The 26,041-nt window shown below is 36.4% G+C and overlaps 1 pseudogene; it reads right to left on the reverse strand.

Annotated features, from left to right (window-relative positions):
• Positions 1-24,676: 24,676 nt before the first annotated feature.
• Positions 24,677-25,575, reverse strand: LOC129040915 (ADP/ATP translocase 2-like; annotated as a pseudogene).
• Between the last annotated feature and the right edge of the window lie 466 nt (positions 25,576-26,041).

The following is a 26,041-nucleotide window of genomic DNA, read 5'->3' on the forward strand; positions in this document are numbered from 1 at the left end:
AATAAAGGGAAAAATATCTCAAGGGCCTCCAAGCAAGAAGGCACATTACTGAGAAGGGAAAGAAAATCAGTATGATACCAGCTGTTTCATTAAACAACTGTGGAATGCCACCATCAAGAAGCTCAAGGAAGAAAAATACAAGTTAAGAATTCTATATCCAGTCAAATTTCTTTGAGATTCAAAGCAATAGAAAAACAATTTAAACATGCAAGAGCTCTGGGAATCTTGTATTCAGAAACACTTCCTGAGGATTATACTAGAAAACAAGCTTTATGCAAACAAGAGACTGCTGAAGAAACTTGGGTAACAAAGAACAGCAGGGAAAATAGAATGTATTTCTCTGTAAATCTAAGACTAACTTACAGTGGAAATGGGCTGAAACAATAATATATACTAGTAATATGATCTATAATGTATTAATAGCCAACTTAAAATGGAAGCTAAAAAAATAGGGAAATGGGAAAATAGAAAATGCTTACTGAGTAGGTTAGAGGTGAGAGTCAAATGATGTTTAAGGTTGTCAAACCAAATAGGAGAAGCTTATGAAAGAAAGGAATAATAAGAATGTACATAAATTAATTGGCATGAAGGTAATGCTAAAATAAAAATATCATCCTTGCCAAAGACCAAACACAAACACAAAACAATTGCCAAAAACTTGAGTAGAACAATTTAGTGATTAATTCTCATAAGTCATTCGAATGAAATATCTACTCTTTCAATCTTGACATGGGACTCAGTGGGAAAATATAGCATAAAATATTTTGAATCCTCATTCTTTTGCTCTTGGTTTAGGCCTCTAAATGAATGTGACTGATGACTGAAAGAATGCTAGTGACTCTTCCTGGACAGTAACTTGATGGTGACAGTGCTCCCTACACAGATGCCTGCTCAAAGTAGGGAGCTGTAGGTCAGAAAGTTCAGTGTGCTATGCAGAAGCAGGAAGGGAGCCATGTCCACCACATGGTTTGACCTGGATTCACTCCTCCTACTGTATTCTCTGTTCTTGTTCTGACCACTGTCTGCTCCTCACCAATCCATCTTCTAAAATTTGTTATACCAGAATTTTAATATTCTTTGAAATGTTACTCCTCAGACTGGTATCTCATTACTATTGCCTTAACTGTTTTATATTATTTAGTAAGAACAATATAACTAATACTGTGAATATTATATTTTTGTGTATGGGTATTTTTTTAAATAACATTTTAGTTCATAAATAAACTTCATTATTTTTGCCTTTCTCATCCAACAAAGAAAGATAGTAAACACATTCTTGAAGAAATTTTTCATATAAAAATTATAAACAAAAGGCCAAATTTACCACTAAAAGTTTTTCACCATTTATATTTTCACTCCAGTAAGAATAGTTTAGTTTCAACAAATCATCACTGGAATTAATATTGCCTTTTTACCTTCAGTGCATTAAAGAGTCAAAAAAAGTATTTCTTCATTTTAATCTCCATTTTTAACTACCAGAGTGGCTTAAAATTTTTTAATGTTTGTTGGTCATTGTATTTGTTTCTCTGTGATATGTTTCTCTCTATCCTTTGCTCAGCATAGTATTTTTCTTTTGGCATAGGAACATTTTATGTTTTAAGTTTATGCATTTTTGTCTCTCTGATTTATTACAATTAATTTCTTTAGTTTTTAGTTCATTATTTTCCAAAGTAATTTTATAAAAATTACATAAAGGACGCAAACATCTTTAGCCAATAGATTTTAATCATTATTTATGGAACAATCTACCCAAGAACAGTAGAATACATATTCTTTTCAGGTACCCATGGGCTGTGTACCAAAATAGACCATATCCTGAATCATGGGGAGAAAACAACCTCTAAACAAATTTAAAATATTTGAAACAATACAGACTTTGTTCTCTGACCACAATGAAATCAAACTAGAAATAAAAAACAAAAAAAAAACAGGAAAATATCCAAACACTTAGAAGCTAAACAACACACTACCAAGTAATTCACGGGCTACAAAGGAAGTCTTAAGAGAAATTAAAAAATACATATGAATTTAATGAACATGAAAATACAACATATCAGAACTTATGGGATGCTGGTGATATAGTTGAGAGGAAAGCTTATAAAAGTAAACTCTTATGTCAGAAAATAGAAAACATCTCAAATCAATAAGCTAAGCTCCCACATCAAGATATGAAAAGAAAAAAAGAGCAAAGGAAACCGATTGCAATCAGCAGGAGGGAAATTATAAAGATAGAAGCAGGAATTAATACAATTGATGACAGAAAACTAACAGAAAACCCAAGAATCAAAGAGCTGGCTTTTGAAAAAGTCAATCAAATCTGCAAATCTTTTACAAGACTATCAAGAAAAGAGTGAAGAAACAAATTACCAATAAAACAGAAATATCCCTACAGACATTGCAGAAATCAAAAGGATAATAAGCATTTACTAGGAACAATTCTACACACATAAATAGGAACACTTGGAATGGAATATTTCCTCAAAAAACTATCATAATTTGTCCATTATGAAGTAGATGATAGACTTGCCTTATGTCTACTAAGGAAGTTAAATTTGCAATTTAAAAGATCCCTCCAAAACTCTCCAGTCCACATGGTTTTACTGGAGAATTCAACCAAGTATTTAAAGATAAATTAACAACATTAATTTTGCGCAATGTTTTCCCTAAAATAAAAGAGGAGAGAACATGCCCAAAGTCAGGTCATATACAGTATTTACTGATATCGAAACCAGGAAAAGTCAGTACAAAAGAAAAAAAGTACAGACTAGTATTCCTCATGAATATGAATGTAAAAACTCTTATTTGTAAAATAAAAAGTATGGAAGAAAAATATTAGCAAGTAGAATTCAGCATTACATACAAAGAATTATCTACTATGATGAACGGAATATGGCTGGTTCAATAGTCAAAAAACCAGTCATTGTAATCCACTCTATTTACAGGCTAAAGAAGAAAAATCACATGTTTAAATGAATTCATGCTGGAAAAGCCTTTGATACAATGGAACAACAACTCATGATAAAAACTCACAGAAAATTAGAACTAAGGGAAACTTCCTTAATTTGAAAAATAGCATCTTCAAAATCCCTACAGTTAGAATCACACTTAATAGTGAAAGGCTGAAATGCTTTCCTCTTTTTTTTTTTTGAGACGGAGTCTTGCTGTGTCATCCAGGCTAGATGGAGTGAAGTGTCGTGATCTTGGCTCACTGCAACCTCCACCTCCTTGGTTCAAGCAATTCCCCTGACTCAGCCTCCCGAGTAGCTGGGATTACAGGCACGCACCACCATGCCCGGCTAATTTTTTCTTTTTTTTTGTAATTTTAGTAGAGATGGGGTTTCACCATGTTGGCCAGACTGGTCTCGAAACTCCTGACCTCAGGCAATCTGACCGCCTTGGCCTCCCAAAGTGTTGGGATTACAGGTGTGAACTACCGTGCCCCGCCAAATGTTTTCCCCTTAAATTTGAGAACAAGTTGGGGGGATGTCCATGCTCATCACCTTTCTTCAATGTAGTCCTAGAAATGCTAGTCAATGTAATAAGGCAACAAAAGGAAATAAAAGCAAATAGATTGAAAAGAATGAAATAAAACTGTCCATATACGCTGATGAACTCATTGTTTATGTAAAAATTTCAAAGTGTCTATCAAAAGCAAAACAAAAAAAATACCTTCTAGGACTAAACAATATGTTTGGTGAGATCATAGAATACAAGAAAAAAGCTAAAAAAAATCTATTATATTTCTGTATGCTAGCAATGAACACATAGAAACCAAAATCAAAGATACAATCTAATTATAATCACTCAAAAAATGAAACATTTAGGTGTATATCTAATAAAACACATGCTGGAATTGGATTCAGAAAATTACCAAAGGCTGCAGAAATGAATCACAAGTCTAAATAAATGGATCTAAACATACTATGTTTATGGATTAGAGATACAACAGAGTAAAGATGCTAATTCTTCACAAATTGATATACAACGTTAATGCAATATCTATCAAATTATCAGCAAAAGTCTATTTTTAGAAATAAGACTATTCTAAAATTGTTATGAAAAGACAAATGAACTTGAATAGCTAAAACAATTTTGAAAAAGAATAAAGTGTGAGAGATTACTTGATTTCAAAATTTATTACGTAACTTGTGATTAATACTGTGGTATTGGCAGAGGAATAGGCAGATCAATGGAACAGAATAGAGAAACTGAAAATAGACCCACAGTAGTGCAGCCAAGTTATTTTTGATAAATGTGCAAAAACAATTTAATGTGCAAAGAATATTCTTCCTAATAAATGGTGCAGGAACACTTGGATATCTATAGGTAAAACAGGGAAACTTGAACTAAAGCTGACACTTTATACAAAAATTAACTCGAAGTGAATCATACATTTAAATGTAAAACCTAAAACTCTAAAACTTTTAGAAGAAGACATAGGAGAAAAATCTCTGGGACTTTCTTCAGTGCTTCATGAACAGTTCTTAGATATGACACCGAAAGCACAATTTATAAAAAGAAAAATCAATAAATTGGGCTTCATCAAAACTAAGAATTTTTCTCTGTGAAAGACTTTGTAAAGAGGCTACAAAGACAAGCTACAGACTGGAAAAAATATGCGTCAATCATAAATCTTACAAATAACTCATATATAAAATGTATAAGGAAATCTCAACACTTAACAGTAAAAACATCTAGTTAGAAAATGGGTAAAAGAAATGATGAGTTATTTCACAGAGATGATAAATGAATGGCAAATAAGCACATGAGAAGATGTTCAACATCGATAGTCATCACAGAAGTTCAGGGTAAGCCTGTGATGAGATGTACCTACACAGCTATCAGAACAGCCAAAATAAAATATGGCAATAGTGCCAAATCCTGGTAAGGACGTGAAAAATGGGATCTCTTATTTGTTGCTGGTCAAAATGTAAAATGGTACAGCCACTCTCAAAATTGGCAATTTCAGCTATTGCACTCCTGGTCATTTATCCCAGAGAAATGAAGACTTAGGCTTAGCCAAAAACTGTATATGACTGTTTATAGCAGCATCATTTGTAGTAGCCAAAAGCTGGACACTGTAGATGTCCTACAATAGGTGAATGGTTAAACAAACTGTGATACATTGACACAATGGAATGCTATTCAGGAATAAAAAGGAATGGACTACTGATATACATGACTTGGGTGAATTTCAAGAGCATCATGCTAAGTGTTAAAAGCCCATTTCTGAAAGTCACATTCTGTGGATTCCACAGAATCCACATTCTACAGCACTTCTACAGCATTCTTTAAATGGCACAATTATGGATATGCAAACAGATTAGTTGTTGCCGTAAGTTAGGGATGGGGCGGGGGTATGAGAGTTGTGATGATTAAGGGGTGACATGAGGGACATCTTTGCGACTGTGGACCAGCTCTGTCTCCTGAGGTGGGGCTTTCACTAATCTACACAAGGGGTTACATGACATGGAACTGCACACACACAACGCCAGTGTCAATGTGCTGACTGTGATATTGTACTATAGTTATGTTAGATGTAACCATCAGGCAAATGGGGTGAAGAGTACACAGGATCGCTCTGTAACATCTGTATAACTTCTTGTGAATCTATGATTATCTCAAAATAAAAAGTTTAAAAAATCACTTGCTGTCTTTGTAAATAAACGTTTTACCTATTGTGTAAAAATATGGTTAAATGTATAATAAAATAAATAATACATAGAAATCACAAAGTGGCCATTGATGATCTTAAATAGTGACTACTCCACTCACATTCAGTGATCTCCCTGAATTTCATCTTTCATGCCTACAATTTTGGCTTAGCCAGGGGCAGCTGCTTTAAGACCTTGCTTATTTCTGGTCAACAGAAATGTGTTACATTTAGATAATATTGGAGCCATGGTGTGTAGTCACCACCAGAGCAATTTGTCCTGTGTTAACCAATGACATATTGCATCTTACTGGCCTCTAGTTGTTTATTAGTCTTCAATATCTTTCTCACTTTTTACCTGTTCCAGCATTTTCAGTTTGTTTTTTACAATTGTCTGGCTTCTCTGTTTCTTTCTTTTTTGTTTTTTCAGTTTTTTTTTCTCTGTACATTTCATTTGGGATAGCTTCTATTGCTATGTCTTCAAGTTGATTAATCATTTTTTGTGGAGTGTCCAATCTGCAGTTAATCCTATCTAGTATCCTATTTAGTATATTTTTCATCTCAGACATATTTTTCATCTCTAGAAGTTCACTTTGAGATTTAAAAAAATACCTTCCAAATGTCTGGTTAACAAATGCCTAGGTATTTCTCCACCTTCCTGAATATTTGGATTATACTTATAATAACTGTCTGTCTACTAATTCTGTTATCTGTGTCATGTTTAGGTCTGTTTCGATGTATTGGGATTTCTCCTCCATATGGGTCACATTTTTATTCTTCTTTCTATGTCTGGTTGTTTCAGTTGGATGCCAGACATTGTATTTTTACCTTGTTGGTACAGGGTATTTTTTTATTCCTGTAAATATTCTGAGTTTAGCTCTGAGATGCAGTTAAGTGACTTGGAAATAGTTTGATCTTTTGAGCATGAGCTTAACAACATGGTGGCACAAGAGTAGATTTAATTTAGAGCTGGTGTTTCCCATGCTCAGAAAGACTGGGTGCTCTGTCCAGTGTCCTGTGACTGCTTTTCTAATGGGAACATAAAGTATTCTTGTTTCTGAGTGAGCTCAAGGAATTTCCCTCTCTGCTCCTTTCTAGCGATTTCTTCCCCAGCCTTGGGCTGTTTTCTTACACACGTGCGCTGATGATACTCAGCTGAAGGCCAAGGGCAGGTCTCTGGGTATCTCTCTCTGCATAACTGCTGCTTGCTGTTTACCTGTCTTGGCCTCTGTGGATTTCCAAGTCTTTCTCCTCAACTAAGACAAATGCAGGGCCCTGCCTCGGTTGCCCCTCTTGCAGTTATTATCTAAGCTCTCTCTGGGCAATGAGGCAGGGCAATTATAGGACTCACTGTTTTATTTCTCCTCTTTAGGGATTACTGTCCTGCACTACCTGGTGTCCAATGTCGGAGAGCTGTTGCTTCTTCCGTTATGTCTGTTCAGTTGATTGAGGTGGGAGGGTTAATTTGTTTCTGCTCATACAAGTTGACTTCTACAAAGTCACTTCTATCCCTTTGTCTTCACAGTCAGTCTCCATTTTATTGGAGAGAAGCTCAATCTCAGAATGAAACACTCAGTGATACCATTCTCTTGAGTGTCTTATGACCTCACAAGTTGAAAATCGCTGCCCAAAGCCTAGACAGGCCTTCACTGGTGTCCTGAGCTCATATGGTGCCTCATGGACGGCTGGACTCAGAAAGCCTCATCCATGAACTAGGATCTGAAACAGCCTCTCCGGAGCACTGCCTCTCCCAGGTTAGCCCCTCAGTAAGTAGACCAATTACCAATAATGCAAAAACAAACCACCCAAACATAAGGGACATCCAAAAATGATTTTATTGTGTTCCCAGACTGTGTGTCAGAAATTCAAGCAGCGCACAGGAAGGACGTCTTGTCTCTGCTTGGTGATTACTGGTGCATTGGTGGGAATTCTCAGTGACTAAGAGCTGAGGCTGGACTGACTGGGGTGTCCTCACCTGCAAGTCTGGCAGTGGATGCCTGTTGTCCACTGGCTCCTTGGCTGAGGCTGACCTGTGGGTAAGGACGGGAGCACTGCATGTAGCCTCTCCATATTTCCCAGACTTCCTCACAATATATGTTTCTTACATGTGTCTCAGCTCTCCAAAAACAGTGGTGGGCACCCAGGTGGGAGATGCATTTTTTTAAAAAAAATAATATAAATGTAATTTTCAGAGCAGTTTTAGGTTCACAGCAAAATTGAGTAGGAAGTATGAAGAGTTTCCGCAAATCTCTGCCTCTCCATCAACATTCCCACCAGAGTGGCATATTTGTTATCAGTGATGTCTTACATTGCCACAGATGGGCTTCTTTAACTCAGCAATATCCACTTAAGATTGCTCCATGTCTTTTCATGCCTTGATAGCTCACTTCTTTTTAGTATTAATGAATGTTCCATTATCTGGATGTACCACAGTTTATCCATTCACCTGTTGGAAGACACCGTGGTTGCTTCTAAATTATGACAATTATGATTAAAGCTGCTATAAACATCCACGTGCAGGTTTTGTGTGCCCATGCACTTTCAAATGTTGGATCATATGGGAGGAAGTATGCTTAGTTTTGTAAGAACCTGACAAATTGTCATCCAAAGTGGCTGCATTGCTTTGCATTCCCACCAGCAATAAATGACAGTTCCTGTTGCTCACAACTCTAGAGTTCAGTGCTGCCAGCATTTTGGATTTTTACCATTCTAATAGATGAGTTGTGTGTGGTGTCTCGTTGTTTCAGTTTCCCTGATGAAATGTGATGGAAGTGTCTTTTCATATACTTAATTGTCATTTTAATAACTTCTTTGGTGAGACTGCATTGTTTTTTAAGGCCCAATCTTGGAAGTCACACAGCGTCAAATCTATATTGAAGCCACCAAAAGCCTGACAACATTTGATGGAGGCAAATATAGATCCACCCTGCTTGGAAATGTGGCAAGTCGCATTGCAGAACAACGTGGATATGAAGACTGAGGAAGATTGCAGGGAAATACAATCTACTCTGGCATCTTCAATAAGACAGAACAATGCACATATGAGTGTTTAGAGAAACTGGGGCCAGGGCATGGAAAGAACTAAACATACTTGGAAGAATATCTTGTGAAGACTTGATTAATGTGGTCTGGGTTCCTTGACAGATAATCATTTAAAATAGTGGCTGACAGCCACAGAATCATATTACAGATCATTCACACAACATCCCCACTCTGGCATAAATTACATTTTTAAGTCCATAGCACAAAAAGTAATGTCTTGAGAAAGTCGTGCAATCTATGTGGGGTTCCATTATTTTATTCTTAAAAAGTGTAGTGTGAACTAGAATCCCTGAAAGACCTCTTTCCATTCTAAATCTCTTTTTTTTTTTTTTTTAGATAGATCTAAGTTACCAGGAGGCAAATTTCTCCTTCCTGTAAAGATGAAATCCACCTAAGGGTAAAGGTTACTTAGAAGGTGATAGAAAGCATTAGCTGGCCCTCTTACTAATTTTGAGGGAAACAATGGGGAAAGGAAACAAATACCCCGAATTGCTAAGCATTGGCTTCATGTCTTGTCCTCTTGCCCTAATTCCATGAAAGCCACCCTCAGAGTGCACAGATTTGTCAGGTAAAAAGAAGAGATGATTCTTTCAGTCCTGGCTTGTTCAAAGCAGTCTCAGTGATAAACAGGTCTACAGATGAGCTTTACCTGCAGAAAATTGTATTCAAAAGCTCCCAGATCTTCTTATAACCACAAGGTCAACGTTTAAAAAGAAAGGAAACAAGTAGGAAAAATCTTAATGACATAATTTCCCTGTGCGTCTCTCATTTCTTACATTGCTTTACTTGTCTGTCATTTGCACCGACTTTTCAGGTCCAAATGTCAGGTATCAGAATTCAAAGGGAAACACTTTCTCTCACTTATCTGTGTTTCTGTTCCCCAGAGTCCCAGGCCTAAATTTCAGATTCTATTTTTATAGTCCTCACAGTGGAGAGTTATGTGGAACACATTGATTGTAGCCAGTTAGGTGTTGAGAAATTTCCTTTACTAAAAGCTTTGCATGACTTGAAAAAGGAGAGAGCTGGGAAAGCAGTAAGACTCAATATTCAGGAAAAGTTTTTTTTTCCATTGTGAGCCTGCAGTTGTTACTTACAGCCTAGTGTTCTGTCTGCATCCAACAGTTTTAACAGGAGCTGCAGATGCTCCTGGAGAAAGTTCTTCTAGTCTTACTTGATGCCTATCAGAAATTCAGACATTTCATTAGTGCTGGAGACCGTTTACTCTTCTTGTAGTACAAAATAAGCAATTTTATACAATACTCACCTATTGTCAGGTAACAAGCTTTCCCATTTTTTTTGTGTGTGTGTGTGATCTCAGCTTACATATCATGTCTTCAGAGAAAGCTTTCCGGCCCCTTATTCCACAGCCTCAATCCCAGTCTAGGCCCGGTTCCTCTTTTCTATGACTCTCAGAATATTTTGAGCTTGTTTCAAGCATTTATCTGCTTATGAGTATTATTATTGGACGAATGTGTCTTCTGTACAGCCATGGAAAGCCTCAGAAAATGCCCATGCTGATGTTCGTAGCTCAGTGCATGCACAGTGCATATGCAAAATATAACTGTCAAATGAATGAAGAAATGAGAATTTCTTCTTCCAATCTCCATTTCTTAAATCAGAAAACAGAAATTAAAAATGTAAGACTCTTATTTGTGATCTTGTGGTTGATGTGTGGTATAGATGGTCATGCAATCGAGGTCTCTAACAGCCCCCACCCTGTTATGTGCCAGATGTACTCTGTTTCAACTGCCTTTAAAACCACTGTATCAGGTTTGATTTTTGTTAAAGTCAAACAAGAAATAAATTGCTACTTGTGATATATTAGCTGCAGTAGAACAAACTGAGACGTATCCCTTTGTTCAGAGTGGGACCTACTCAGTAAAGATGCCTCAGGAAAAATTGCAGTCCACACTTGCTGCTGTGTAGTGCATTTGTTTTGTTTTTCAAAACATCTTATGACCTAGCCAGTCTCTTAATGACATAACAGATGGTCCTAGAAGTTAGCTTGCAAAGCATTTTAAGCTTTCTTCACTAGAAACTTCTAGGTATCTGTGCAGGGATAAGATAAAAACATGTTTGGATGAAGTTGTTATAAAACCTCAAGAATTAACGTACAAAGATAATACAGAAATAGTATGAAATATTCAAGTATCTTGATATACCATTGGGTGTGTGCGTGTGTGTGTGTGTGTCTGTGTGAACATTTCTCAATAAACTAACTTTTTTTGGGTAATTGTTATAATTTCCTTTTATAAAAAAGTTTTTTTGTGTGTGTTTCAACTTTTGACATTCTCAGGCTGATGAATATTTAATTGTTACTAAATAATATTGAAAATAAATAGTTTTAAGTCTCTTCCACATGCATTTTTTGGTTCACATCTCTGATTTATATTATTAAAATAATTGACTTGGTTGTTTTTAATATTTAATTTTTCTCACATTTTAAATTAGGGCATAGTTACATAGAGTAAAATCGACTTGTGTGTGTGTGTGTGTGTGTGTAAAGTTCTGAGAGTTTGGCAAACATATGCAGTTATAGAACACGACAACCATCAAGATTTAGAACAGCTCCATCTCCCTATAAACTCTTTTATAGTCAACCCCCAGCCTGCTCCCAGGCCTGCATCCATGAATCTACTTTTTGCCCTGATATTTTGCTTCTGAAAAAGTGACATACAAATGAAATGATATAGCATGGAACCTTTTGAGTCTAGCTCCTTTTACCCAGCATTATCCATTTGGGATTTATCCATGTTGTGGTGTGGATTGGTGGTTCATTTTTCATTACTGCTCAATTGTATTCATTGTGTATATGCACTTCGATTTGTTCATTTATTCTGCAGTTGAGGACTATAGGGGTTGCTTCCACTTCATGAATAAAACCACTGTAACAGATTATGTACAGGTTTTTTTCTGTGTGTGTGAACAAAACCTTTTATTTCACCTGGATAAACACCTCATAGTGGTCACTATATTAAGTATATGTTCAATTTTGTATTGTATTGCCAAACTATTTTACAAAGTATCTGTACTATCGTGCATTGCCAGAAACAATGTGTGATAGTCCAGTTACTCAGCATCCCTGTCAGCATTTTGAATTGTTTACAATTTTAGCCAATACATTAATGCAGAGTAATATCACATTATAGTGATTTGCATTTCCCCAATGACTAATAATATTGAACACATTTTTATATGCTTATTAGCTATTCATAAATCTATTTGAATTTTCAGATATTTGGACCATTGTTTAAAAAGCATTGCTTTCTTATTTCTGAGTTTTGAGGATCTTTATATGTCGAATGGTTACAAGTCCTTTATCAGATATATAATTTGCAAACTTGTTTTCCCTGTCTATGGCTTTTCTGTCTTTTCAGTTTCTTAACACTGTCCTCCCAAGAAGAAATGTTCAGTTTGATGATGTCTAATTTATCACTTTTTTTCTTTTATGGATTCTGCTTTTGGTGTTGTATCTTAAAAATCTTTGCCTAACTCAAGATAACAAATATTTTCACTCATGTTTTCATTTAGAAGTCTTAGAATTTTACATTTTACATTTAGTTTATGATGTATTTTGAGTTGATTGTTGTATAGGATATGAGTTAGGAATTGATGTTGTGTTTTTTGTTTGTCTGTCTTTGCACATGAGTATACAATTGTCCCAGCACTTTTGTTGAAAAAAACTTTTCTTTCTTTATTGAATTGCCTTGGCATTTTTACTGAAAAATCAATTGACTGTAAATATGTGGGTATATTTCTGGCCTTTCTTTTCTGTTTCCTTTATCTACATGATTATTAATAGTCTCTTACTGTATTGTCTTGACTACTGAAATTTTATAATAGGTCTAGAAATCAGGTAGTGTGAGTCCTTCAAATTTGTTCTTATTTATTTATTTACTTATAGATGTGCCTTTTTATTTTCCTACAATTTTAAAATTAAATCTTTGGTTTTTCTAAAAAATGCTGCTGGATTTTTTGTTAAAGTTGTGTTGAGTGTGTGGAGAGTTGCAGGTAAACTGTCATCTTAGCAACAGTGACTTTTCCAGGCCATGGATATGGTATATCTCTGTTAGGTCTTTGATTTCTTTCATCAGGATTTTCTACATTTCAGTGTATAGGCCCTACACATACTTTATGATATTCATATCCAATTATTTCATGTATTTCATCTTATTGTGAATGGTACGTTTTTAAAATTTCAACTTCTAATTATTCACTGGTGGAAGGTAGAAGTACAATTCATTTTTCTGTATTGACTTGTATTCTGTGACCTGCTAAACTCATAGATTGGTTCTAGAATCTTTCCTGTAGATGCTTTACAATTTTCTATGTAAACAGAATTTCTTGGAAAAGAAAATTTTATATTATTTTAGTTTGTATATATTTTATTTTAATGTTTTGTCTTATTATATTGTCCAGAAATTTTAGTACTCTGTTGAATGGCGTTATAAAGGCAGATAGCCTTGCTTAATTCCTGATCATAGGAATAAAACATTTGCTCTTTCATTATTAAGTATGGTGCTATCTGTAAGTTTTTTTTATAGATACCCATTTTCAGATGAGGATGGTCCTTTTTATTCCTAGTTTTTCTAAAGTTTTCCATGATAAATGGATATTGATCTTTTCCTAAGGCTCTTTCTGCATCTATTGAGATCATCATGTAGTTTTCTTATTTAGTTAGTTAATTTGATGTATTAATTTAGTTTATTTTTGAATGTTTAACCATACTGGCATTCCTGGAATAAACACCACACTTGCATTCCTGGAATAAACATACTTGCATTCCTGGATTTATATTTTTATATGTTGTTGGATTCAATTACCTAACATTTTATTGTGATTTTGGCATTTATTTTCATGAGGAAAATTGATCTGTACTTTTCTTTTAATATATATGTCTGAGTTTGATAGCAAGGTGATATTAACCTCATAAAACAAATTGGGGCATTTTCTTTCTTCTTTTAAATTTGAGGAGAGCATATGTAAAATTGGCATTATTTCTTCTTTACACATTTGGTGGAATTTTTCAGTGAAACCATCTGGACTTTGTGTTTTCTTTCTTGGAGTATTTGTACCACAAATATAGTTTTTATATATCAATTAAAACAAAAATAAAATTTTATATATCAAATAAAATAATAAAATTAAATACGAAGTATATTTTTATATAAGTAAAAATAAAATTATATATAGGATTTATATATTTATGTCTTATATATACATAATTTATTGAGTGAGTTTGGGAGTTTGTGTCATCATGAAATTTGTTCATTGAATATAATTTGTTGAATTGTTGCTTAAAATATGTCCTTATTATTTCTATAACATCTATAGGGTCTATAGTGATGTCCCTTTTTTCATTCCTTACATTTGCAATCTACCTCTTCTTTCTTTTTTCTTAGTCAATATGGCTAGAGATTTAATTTCATTTCTTAGTCAATATGGCTAGAGAATTAATTTCATTGATCATTTCATTTTGAATCAAAACACACGAAAAGTGACAAAATCCTGCATTTAGAACAATCCACTCTTGTGGAAACTAAGTCTCACCAGGCAGAGAACTCGCTACCATGAGAATAGCACCAAACCAATCATGAAGAATCTGCCCCATGGTTTAAATGCCTTCCATTAGGCTTCATCTTTCAATATCACTAAACTGGGGTCAAATTTCAAAGTGACTTTTGGTAAGAAAAAGCAAACCATGCTTAAACCAGATCACCTTATGATCTCAGCTCTTGGATATGTTCAGTGAAAGTTGATTTGTAGATTTTCAGACATATTCGTTGTTGTACAGGTGGAGTGATCCTTCTTCCATCTTTCTACATCCTAAACAGAAATTCTTACGTATTGTTCAAACTTATATGTATCAAATACCTATTATGTATTAAAAAGGAAACAGAACTCAAATGAGAAATCTAAATCAAAATAAACTCAAATGATACTTCCATGTTATTGTGATCATTAATATTGTGTTATATTCTTAGAACACATTTTTAAAAAGGAGTTAAAAAGTCATGATAAGTATTTTTAAAAAGCTTTTGTACTTTCTGGTTTATAGTTTCTGTATTTCTAGTTTCTTTATCAACTGCTCTCCTTTGCAGGCCTTACATTTTGGAGTTGTTATTGTTGACACTGTTTTATTCTTTCCTATTTAGTTTATAAAATTTTAAACCATTTTTAGAGCTGTGGCAATATTTAGTAAGGTTTGATGTTTAGTGTTGTCATAATCTTTTCAAATAAAGGGTTATAGCCTTATATAATAAAATACTACAGTGGTAAATGTCTATATATGAGAGTAAATAGTCTTTTATTTGAAATGCAAGTTGAACTTTTCTGTACATGTTTTCTGGAAAGATACCGCAAAGCTGTCCACATATTCTCAAAGGGCTAGGAAGTACCACAAAGGCACTGTCTTAAGTACATCTTTATTTCAAATACAACTCTTAAGTGTTACTTTTGCTCTTCTTTTATTATGCAAATGAAATAATAGGCATTAGTGCTTTTAAAAATATATGTCATCTATGGAAAAATAAGACATATACCTCTGATTGTAAAGTTACCCCACAGAAATATAGGTAGATCATACCTGGGTACCACTACTGTACATCTGAATACCGCCAGAATCCTTTTTGTTTGTTTGTTTTCAGGATGATTGTTGATTAGGGTAAGTTTCTATTACCAGGATTTTTTTTCTGTTAATTCTAGTGCCCCAAAGAATTGAGGCAGCTCATAGATCAGTACTTCTTCCAGTAATGGATTCTTGGTCCTGGACACTTTTTAAAATTCTGTTTCCTGTGGTTGCTTAGCTGTTGACTAGCGTTCTTTACCTAGCCTTCTTTCTTGGCCTGGCCTCCACTGCTTCCATTTTGGCTTTACTCTTTCTCTCAGGGAAGAGATTCTATGCCCCATAGTGAATCATCACCAGGGAGAAGCCCAACTGTCTGCTTGTGTGGTCATTCATGCCTTTCATCCTTTTCAGTGAAGCTGAATATTGATGACAGAGGTTTCCAAATAATGGACAGAATTAAAGAGGAATGCCACCTCCTCTCCAGCAGCACACAATCACTTCTGCTATGGTTTGAAAGATGGTGTCCCCAGTGCAACAGTATTAAGATGTGTGGCCTTCAGGAGGTGATAAATTATAAGGGCTCCGTTCTCCTGAGTAGGAGCAGCACCCTTATGAAAGGGCTGAAGATTGAAGGGAGTGCTCCCTTGCTCTTCTATCCCTTCTGCCATGTGAGGATGCCATGTTCCTCCTCTCTGGAACATGTAGCTACAAGGCACCACTTTAGAAGCAGAGAGCTGCCCTCATCAGACACCAGTCTGGTCAGTGCCTTGATCCTGGGCTTCCCAGCCTTTAGAATCAGGAGGAATAAATTATTATTGTGTATAAAATTGCCAGTCTGTTGCATTTTGTTATGGCAGCACAAGTAGACAAAGGCAACTTTTTTTCTTTCCTCTTCAATACTGCAGTCTTCAAGTGCAGTTCGAATTAAAGCTGCCCTACTTACTCCCTGTAACAGTGAAGTACTAACTTTATTATTTTTTCTTGCTCTCCTGCCTCCCTGGTAGCTGGTAAACTGCTGCTTACCTTTTAGGATGCAAATTAAATCTCCTAATTCCCCTGTTCCAATAGCCTTACAATAAAATCCAGAAGCTTGACCTACATGATCACACCCTAGGACACCTTCCTAACCTCATTATCTTCCAACTGTCCCCTTGCATTCTCTTCCCCAGATATACTGCCTACTCAGTGTCCACTGAGAATGCCAAGGAGATGCTTTTGATTCTTGTTCTCCTCTCCGCATGTCCCTGCAAAATCCATTTAGATAACTCTCTTTCTCTCTTTTAGGTTTCTGTTCACACGTCTCTGCTCAGATGTCTCTTATTTATTTTTCTTTTCTCCCTCCTACTACCTTATTCAGCATTACTTTCCCTTTTAGAGCCTAGTGCTACCTAATACCATCTTACAAATTATTTGTTTTCTAATGTCTTTCTCTCCCATCTAGAACGTAAGTTTTATGAGAAGAGAAACCTTGTTTTATTCACTGCCATATCCAGGGAACCTGTAGTAAATGTGGTGGTACTCATGAAATATTTGTTGGATGGGTAGATCAACAAATATATGAACGGCAGAAAAAGAATTTACATGCAGTGAGTTGATTGACAATTAGAGAGAAGCACTCAATTTGGTGTGACTGTTCCTTTATGCAGCCTAGCACATGCGGCTGCCCACTGACCGCCAGCAGTGAGTGGGATTTCATGTGGACTAGCACCTTCCTTTCTCAAGGTGCAACCCTTTCAACCTTTTCTTGCCAACTCTGCCCCTCTAATTCAGACTCTATGGAGGGTGTCCTGCCTAGGTCTCCTCTACTGAGCCTTTGAAAGAAACTTACACATTGTCTACAAGATAAAATCTGAGTTAATCTTTTGTGTTCTTCTTCAGTCTCTTCTTTTTTATTCTATTTAAAGTATAATTAATATATATTCCTGATTTCTACTATTGCTGAAGGTAGTTTTCATATCAACTATTTTCTGAGAAGCGAGGTTTGAATGATTAGAACAATTTTTTCCATTATTCCCAGAAATTTGGCTATGTCATTGTGGCAGGCAGAGTAATGGTCCCCCAGAGATGTCCACTAGCCAATCCCCAGAACCTGTGACTATGTTACTTTATATGACACAGATGATTTTGTAGACGTGATTAAGGATCCTGAAATGAGAAGATTATCCTGGGCCCAGTGTCCTCACAAAGGTCTTTGTAAGTGAAAGAAAGAGGCAGGAGGCACAGAAGGAGATGTGACAATAGAAACAGAGGTCAAAGTGATGAGAGAACGGAGCCGGGAGCCTAGGAATGTGGGTAGCCCCTGGAAGCTGAAAAAGGCAAATATAACTATTTTCTCCTGAAGCCTCCAGAGGGAATGTCTCCTTCAATTTTAGCCCAGTGGGACCATTTCAGACTTTTTATCTCCAAGAACTGTAAGACAAATTTTGTTGTGTTAAGCCACTAAGGGTGCAGCAATTTGTTACACCAGCAATAGGAACCAAATGCAGTCATCTGGTATCTTGCAAATAATACTAGAATATCAACAAAAGGAAACACACTTCCAACTAATTCTTTCATGAAGGAAAAGAAAATATCCAAGAGTGTGTAGCAGTGTTTCGCCTTTCTATACCCCCATGCCCCCCTCAATTTGTGCCCTGGTATCCTACCAGGCTAAGAGCCATGCACAGCTCAGTCCACACTTTTTCCTTGATCAATGTCCTTCCAATCCAGCCTACTCTTTGAAAACCCTTATCCCTAGGAATTAATAGGTCGTGTTTTCCACATTCTCCTTTACTAACTTGGGCCCTGATTCCAGTAAACATGGCCCAGGATCTATATGCTTATCATACAATTAGTTTGAATACCAGAAATATAGGTAAATATTCCTGTTACCATATTTCATCTCTCAGATTAAAACACCACTGAATTTCAACTTGTTATTAAATTGAGCATGGATTTGTCTTATTAGTTTGGTGCAAACTAATTGTGGTTTTTGCCATTACTTTTAATGCAATGAGCCTTAAAACTCACATGATTGAAGTTCTGCTTAGCTCTGCAACCTCATCTGGCTCCACTTTCTCTGTGGTTTTTGTGCCCCAACCGCAGGGCCTCTCTTTCTTTTCCTTCAATATGTTAAGATCGCTCTCCACTCAGGGCCTTTGCTCATGAAGTTTCCTGTGCCTAGAATATCTTCTGCCCCATCCCTTCTGGCTTACCGTTAATACTTCAGCAGTCTCCTGAGGAAAGCCTTCCATTCCATTATTATTCAGAGGACATTAGGCCCTCTGTTACATTCTCGCTCTGCTCTTCATATCTTTCCTCTGAGGCACTGATCCCAGTTGTTATTTACCAATAATTTGGTTTCACTGCTTGCCTCCTCCATTTGTTAAAGACAGGCACAGTATCTGTCCTTGCCTTTTATTTGCAGCAATTAGCAGAGGACCTGGCATCTGGAAGCATTACAAAAAATGCAGATGATATGTTCTTTTCTTGTGTCCCCTGTCACTGAAACTTTAAGTTGCTGTGGGCACAATCTAAGTTATGACATTTATTACTAAAAGATAGTACTTTACATTTCTTTTCATCTCAAGGTCTCAGATTCCTCTGTTAATGATTTCATCATGATATCCCATTATGCTAACCACTAAGCAATGTTCTCTTTTTATAATTATAAATTGAAATGACAGAAGAAAATTGAAGTAGAGGGAAAAATGTCTTTGAAAGATTCACAGGGAGGGAATGACCCAGCTCATATGGATTTAAAATACCTTCAAGTCATTCTTTTCTCTAGGAGTAATTATTTTCTTCTCTATATTTACATAATTAATAAATACATTTTTCTCCACATATATGTATATTCATGCATATATTCTACATATGAGAAATCCTTTATTTCAGTAATGGATTGGAATGAACACATCTGTCATTTCCCCTTGTGTAGGCAATTGTGTCATTCCATAATTGGTTCTAGGTTATGGACATCTCTGTTTCCTGTTATAATACCTTACATGTGTACCATGTTTTTCCTATGCAAAAAGTATTACTTCAAACAGCCTATTTTTTCCTCTCTAAACTCTTGCTTTCTAGAGCTATGTTAAACATTTGGAATTAAGTTGAAAAAACTTTGAGATTGGTTAATTTTAATATCCAGTCATATTTAACTAGATTATGATATCTTTTTTTGTACTACAAGGAATTCTCAAAGGTTATGTTTTACATGAACTTGGCAAATTTGTAAACAATGTCCTTTATAAACACTTTCTAAAAGAATTTCTTACTAGATTTGAAGCCAACTTTGACAGTGATGAAAGTAAATTTTCCTTGTCAATTGTTTCATTGCTTAATTTGTCTTATAATTAAAACACGCTCCCTTTTATTTAATCCACCCTTTCTCTACCACACACTCTGCCATTTTTATTTCTCTTATTCAATCTAATAATAATATCTGCTATCTTTTCTCTATATTAAACATTAACGGCAGTTTGGGGTAAATTTTTATCATAATAGCATGTCACTATTCTCCATCCAGCAAAAATTATACTGAGTTTCCTTTCAATATTGAAATATGGCCCTATAGTTTATCTCGTTCAATTTCATACATAGCTTGAAAAGACAGATTGTATTTTTAATGATTTATGTATATTCATATTGCAATTTCCTTCATACCCAAGATAATTTATGGCATCTGATTGAAGGGCACCTTCAAGTAATTATGCCTTAGCTGGAATAATGTATATGTTTGCTACTTTTCCAATGAGTTGAGATATGTTTTGATACTCAAATAGAAAGGTCTGAATTCAAATACATTATATTTTTAAAGATAGCTGAGTTTAGTTTATCATATAAAGGATCTCAATAAGGTATATCTTTAATAGTTTTTACCTTTTTTCTCCTTGAGAATGCCATTAATACTTAGTGCTTTGATCTTAAGATTCAATCTATTTTTTCTGAAAATGCATTGATATACCCAAATCAAAGTTGGCAAACTGAAATGGAAGAGGGAGAAGTAAAATATCTAGCCTTTAATCCTCCCAAATTCTTCTCAAATATGACAGTATCTCATATATTTGAGACTGTTTTAATGTCTAAACTTGATTTATATTTCTAGCAGGTTCAAGGAATTCTTTCACATTGGCAGCATGATCAAGTATTGTTGGGATGCAGTGTGGTTTTAAAAACTGCAAGCGAAAATCACAAGCCCCTAGAAAAATAATTCTGGAATTTAACAGAACCACAGTTGGAGAATTCATTCATAAAATTCTCATTAATTCCAATAGAAGTTATTTTAAGAGATGTTGATCTGTAGTATATTCTCTTTCTAATCACTGCTGGTCACCATTAATATTGATCCTCTAACCACTAAGTTACTAGGTTGGTGCAAAAGTAATAGTGCTGTTTGCACCAACCTAATATAAGCAATTGGTTCCAACTGGTATTAACCACACATATCAAAAAAGAAATGGATAGACTGCATAAGTCAGTGATTTCTAAATGACATTTATATAGAAATTCTATTAATTTCACTAGTAATCAAACATATTTTTCTTTTTTTTTTCCTCCCTAGACATGGGAGTCTACTTCTTCTTAAGTGAACCTCCAGCAGTGCCCCCCAAAAAGCTGTTTTGTAAAGAATCAAGGATTACCTTCCAGCACTGCCTGCGTTAACTGTCATCGCTCCAGTCTTCTGCTCTCCACTTATCACTCTTAACACCAGCAGGAGAGGAGCTGACTTCCTGTCCTTGGGGCTGCCCAGTGTCACTGACCCAGCCCTCTAACTTCCCTGGCTTTTCACTAATTCCTCCATCTGCTGGTGCCTCAATTTTGTGATGGGATCAGAAGAAAGAGTATAAATGACCTTCTAATAGGTATAAATTTTATTTCCAGTTTAATTTGAAATTTTTTATTTAATTAATATGAAGAATAAAATAGATTTCAAAGTTTCAAGCAAAAGTGTCTACTTTTTGAGGTTTATAAGAAAAGTCATTTATACATAAAAAAGTGAGGAGGAATTTCATTCTATAAATTCTGTCCTACACTCAGATATTTCAGTGTAGGCTGCAGGTCTTCCTGAACTTCTCGCTAATCTGATTTTGTGTTGAAAACTATTAGAGGGAGTTTGGTGAGGAAAAGCCTTTTTACAGGTAGTTCTGTGTCCATTTCTTTTGAATACCCCTCAGCACAGAGCAAGAAGCTCTGTAACATGCATTAGCACTAATTGAAGGGTTTATTACCTGTATATTGGACTCTGTGAAACTTTAGAGAAGAGAGTTTTTAAGAATATTTTATTTAATGTCCTCTAAATTTACAATCAGCATCTTTTAATTGATGTTTACTTTGGTTTATGGCTTTCTTAAAGTTTCATTGCAGAGAAAGGATTATGTGTATGTTTAGTTGTAAACATGACAAGTGTAGACTTTCTGAATTCAGAAAAGTGTGGAAGTAATAGGCCAATAAATTACTGCTAAGTAGCTGGGTTTAAAAAAAAAAACAAACACAAACAAAACTAAACACTGCATTGCAGATTCCTACTGTGAGCTTTTCGTTTTTCTTTTTTTCCTTTTTTTTTGAATAATATATGTGCAATCATTCTCCCCAAAACTATCACAGCTTGAATTGAAATAATCGCTCTAATTTGTATGGCAAAAGAAAAAAATAACACCCTCATTTGTGCTGATAAAATGCAACTTGTGGCAACTCCAGTCCTGTGGTTTTAATGTGATTCAGAAAGCTGTCTGCAATAAAGGAATGTATTAGAGATACTAAAAGCCGATACCATTTTGTTTTTTGTGAAGTTCTGGAACAATTTGGCTGATGGGGGAAAATGTGCTTTAGATTTTCTGATAAGTGATTTTCCATTCACCAAAATTTATTTCCATATCCAGAAACATTATTTTGTGAAGCCTTCTCAATCCATGGGTTACCCATGGGCTTCTAGTGTTATGTGCTGGATGTAATTGCAGTTTGCACAAATCTCTTACAAATGGCAACTAAAAGTTGTCAAAAGATAGGAAATAAAGGGGCTGGTTGGTTTGACTAGAATAAAATATTTCTAGGGAATTGATTTCACCTTAGACAGTTTCAAAGGACACTCTAAGAACAGAAACCATGAAGATGTTTTATTTACCTGGCACTAATGTCCACAGAAAACAATCTGAGACAAGAGGTTACACAAATTGGGGATTTCAAGTTGTCAGAGGAGTTGGAAGTGCCTTACCCCTTGTTATCCTCCCAGAACCTCTGGAGGTCAGGTAGGGTACTTTTGACTTTCAGGGCTCTGAAAAGTCAAATGGTTCTAATCATCTTCTGGACAAGTTGTGTCCTGGTAACTCCATTTAAATAATTTACATTTCCACTTTTCCTCCTACTAGTTCACTACATCCCTCTGAAGTTTCCCCACACCTCTAATCTCTTTATAGCATTGCGTGAATGAATTAATTACTTTAATGCATATTGTTGTTTCTCTGTCTAGCCCATTAGAATGTAAGTGCCACAGGACAGGGATATTTGTCTTTTTGCTCCCTGGTGCTGAAATCAGTAATTTGTGGTACTCAATAAATAGTCCTTAGGTGACTGGGTAGTTTCTATAGCCACAGACCAGTAAAGCCGCAGTGTTTTAATGGGTTTGTAGTACTCAGGAGTCCTTGGGAAACGAACCAGCAGTGGGTTTGGGGTGGAAAAGGAAACCTTGAGTGATAGATTTATTCAATTCCTCTGCCAGAGAGACAAGATGGCCCATGAATAATGGTGGCCCCCAGCTTGGTCCAGGCCGTGGTCCTAGACACCCAGAAGATCCCCAAGTGGATCAAACCACCACCCCTCTCTGCAAGGCCTCTTCTGATCTCCCATACAAGGTAAGTCAGGGGACAGCCCCTTCTGGTAGAAGGGAGAATCTCTGATCTTATGAACTCATTGCTCTGTGAGCCATTCTAGCAAAATATTGAACTTAAGGAGGGGTTCATGGGAACCCCTGACTTGTAGCCAAGTTGGACAGAAATCTGGGTAATATAAGGACCCACTACTTGTGTTGAGTGTCTGAAGTGGGGGACAGTTTTGTGGGACTGATCTCTTTACCTATGGGGTCTGCATTAACTTCAGGTAGTTAGTATCATAACTGAATTTAGGATACCCAGTTGGTGTTTGGAGAATTGGAGAATTAGTCGGTGTGGGAAACACACACTCATATCACACACAGACCTGCATACCTCACACATGAGGTTTTACACATTTGACATTGGAGTGAAGTGCTGAGTGTGGTAAACAGGTTGTTTTTTCTACACAACCTTCAAGACTCCAATTTATGTATGTTAGATCTTTTGTTTTTCATCATTTTGTTCCTCTGTGCTTCATTCTAGAACTTAGGTGAGGAAAAATTATCTAGGCTACCTGGATCACACTTTGAAAACTGCTTCCCTATGGTGCCACTCATCAAAATTTCAACCCATTCTCCCTTCTTAATGGGCTCCAAGTCTGGATTGTTTTTCTTCTTAGCAGCATGAGTCATTAGAACACATTTTTCACTTTCTCAGTTTCTCTGAGCCTCCCCTAAATGAGCAGATTCTGCCAGGAAATACCCAAAAAACAGGGTTCAGATCTCTGAATTTTCTTTTTCCTGGGAGTCTCAAATATATAATTCTTCACCATCTCTTTGACTTTACGTTGCGTTAATATACATACTTAAAATACTTTCTTTAGCTTTCCCAGTTGTTCTTTTGAGAAAGGTTGTTCAAACCCTTGCGCCACTTATAACTGACAACAGATCTCTCTCCATTTTACGTTGGACAAAGTTTTAGCTGTTATCTTCAATGCAAAAATAATCAGAAAGTTAAAATGTGATTATTGTTAAAATATTCTAATCAGCCGGGCATGGTGGTTGGTGCGTGCCTGTAGTCCTAGCTACTCCAGAGGCTGAGGCAGGAGAATCGCTTGAACCTGGGAGGCGGAGGTTGTGGTGAGCAGAGATCATGCCACTGCACTCCAGCCTGGGCAACAGAGAGAGACTCTATCTCAAAAAATATATATATATATATTCTATTGAGTCTTTTAAACATGCATAACTTTACATACATAGGGAATTTTCATTACGGACGTTTGTGTAACGAAGGGTGCACATCATAACCATGGTTAAATTTGTTAGTAAATAAAAAGCCATAGGTTTTTAAAAATTTTTGTATTTAGATATTTTTATTTCTCCAAATTTGTTGTTTATCAGGAGTGACTGAAATAAAAAATATAATTGAGTCCCATCATCATCATCATCATGAAAATGGCTTTAAGAGAAAACTGGTCAGATGAATATTATTGTTTCCCATTTTCAACCAATAAGCAGCTGCCATTCATAAATTGACAGCCAGGAGTCTGTCAAGAATGCTCAAGATATGTTATATAATACAACATGCCTGTTCACAGGGGGAAAAAACCCAGGAAATAACTTACTTCTACTTCTTGGTTTCATCAAACAAGACAAGCACAAAAGCACCACCCATGCCTCTGAGAACACTGGACCATGAACCCTTGAAAAAAGCTTTGCCTCCTTCATCACCAGCAATCTTCCTCCAGCAGTCAAGTGTGCCTGTGTACATGATGTCAGTTACTTTGCCCCCCACTGCATCATCACGAGAGGCGAACGATGTCAAATGAATAGGAAGTCAACCCAGAAAAGGCAGTGACAGTCTGTGTGGTCATCCAGCTGATAACGATGTGAGTGTTCTTGGGATCCGGAAGCATTCCCTTTGCGGTGTTATAGATACCGAAGTAGGCAGCTCAGATAATACCCTGCACAGACACGTTAAAGCCTTGGTACAGGCCCTTAATCCCATCAGATTTGTAGATCTTAACCAGGCAGTCACAGAGGCCTCGGAATTCCCTTTCAGCTTCAGCTTTACCCACATTAGCTGCTAGACAGGTACGGGCAAAATCAAGAGGGTACACAAAACACAAGGATGTGGCGCCAGCGGCACCGCCTGATGCCAGATTCCCTGCAAAGTACGCCAAAACCGAGTCTTTTGTCCACACCACCCAGGAAGATCTGCTTGTATTTATCTTTGAAGGCGAAGTTAAAAGCCTGGGTGGGGAAGTATCTGATGACATTGGCCAGGTTACCGCGCCAGGACAGGACTCCCTGCTTCTTGGGAATACGACCACGCAGTCTATAATGCCCTTGTATTGCTTATCTGAGGTGATCTGCTTGCTGGCATGCTGCACCTGCAGCAGCAGCTTGACCTGCTCGATGGGCGCTACCGCTCTCTTGGAGATGGCTGCGGCCACTCCACCTGACAGGAAGTCCTTGGCGAAGGACACAGCGGGATCTGTCATGTTCAAAGGAAAGAGGAGGCAGGCTGTTTCTGGACGGGACCGGGCCAGGAACCGGCTTTGACTCCCGGGCTGCCTAGGTTTTTTATTAAGCAATTCCTAGGATTCCCCTCCCGCTGTGAAAAACACTCCAAACTCTTGAATTTTAACATTTTAAAAGATGGCGTAGGGTTTGCGGGAATGTGCAGAGATGCTCTCCTTTTCTGTTTGAATAAACGTCTGTACCTTCTCACAGGTCCTAACAAAAGGAGACCGTGTCAAATACACCAGATGGAGTTACCCAGAGGTGTGTTTTTGTCTTTCTCTAGCTAAGGAGTGCTTTCACTTCCTCAGGTCTTAGACGCCACTGAGACTCTGATAGAAATATCTGAGTTGTCTTCCTTAAAAAGGAAAGAGAGAGAGAGACAGAGAGAGAGAGAACCAAAAGATGAGCGCAGTTTCAGGTATTCCGAAGACAAAGCCTATTCATGGACCCCAGGGTAAAACTTCTG

The sequence above is a fragment of the Pongo pygmaeus genome, chromosome 6 (genome assembly GCF_028885625.2).
Source record: "Pongo pygmaeus isolate AG05252 chromosome 6, NHGRI_mPonPyg2-v2.0_pri, whole genome shotgun sequence".
Classification (NCBI taxonomy): Eukaryota; Metazoa; Chordata; class Mammalia; order Primates; family Hominidae; genus Pongo; species Pongo pygmaeus.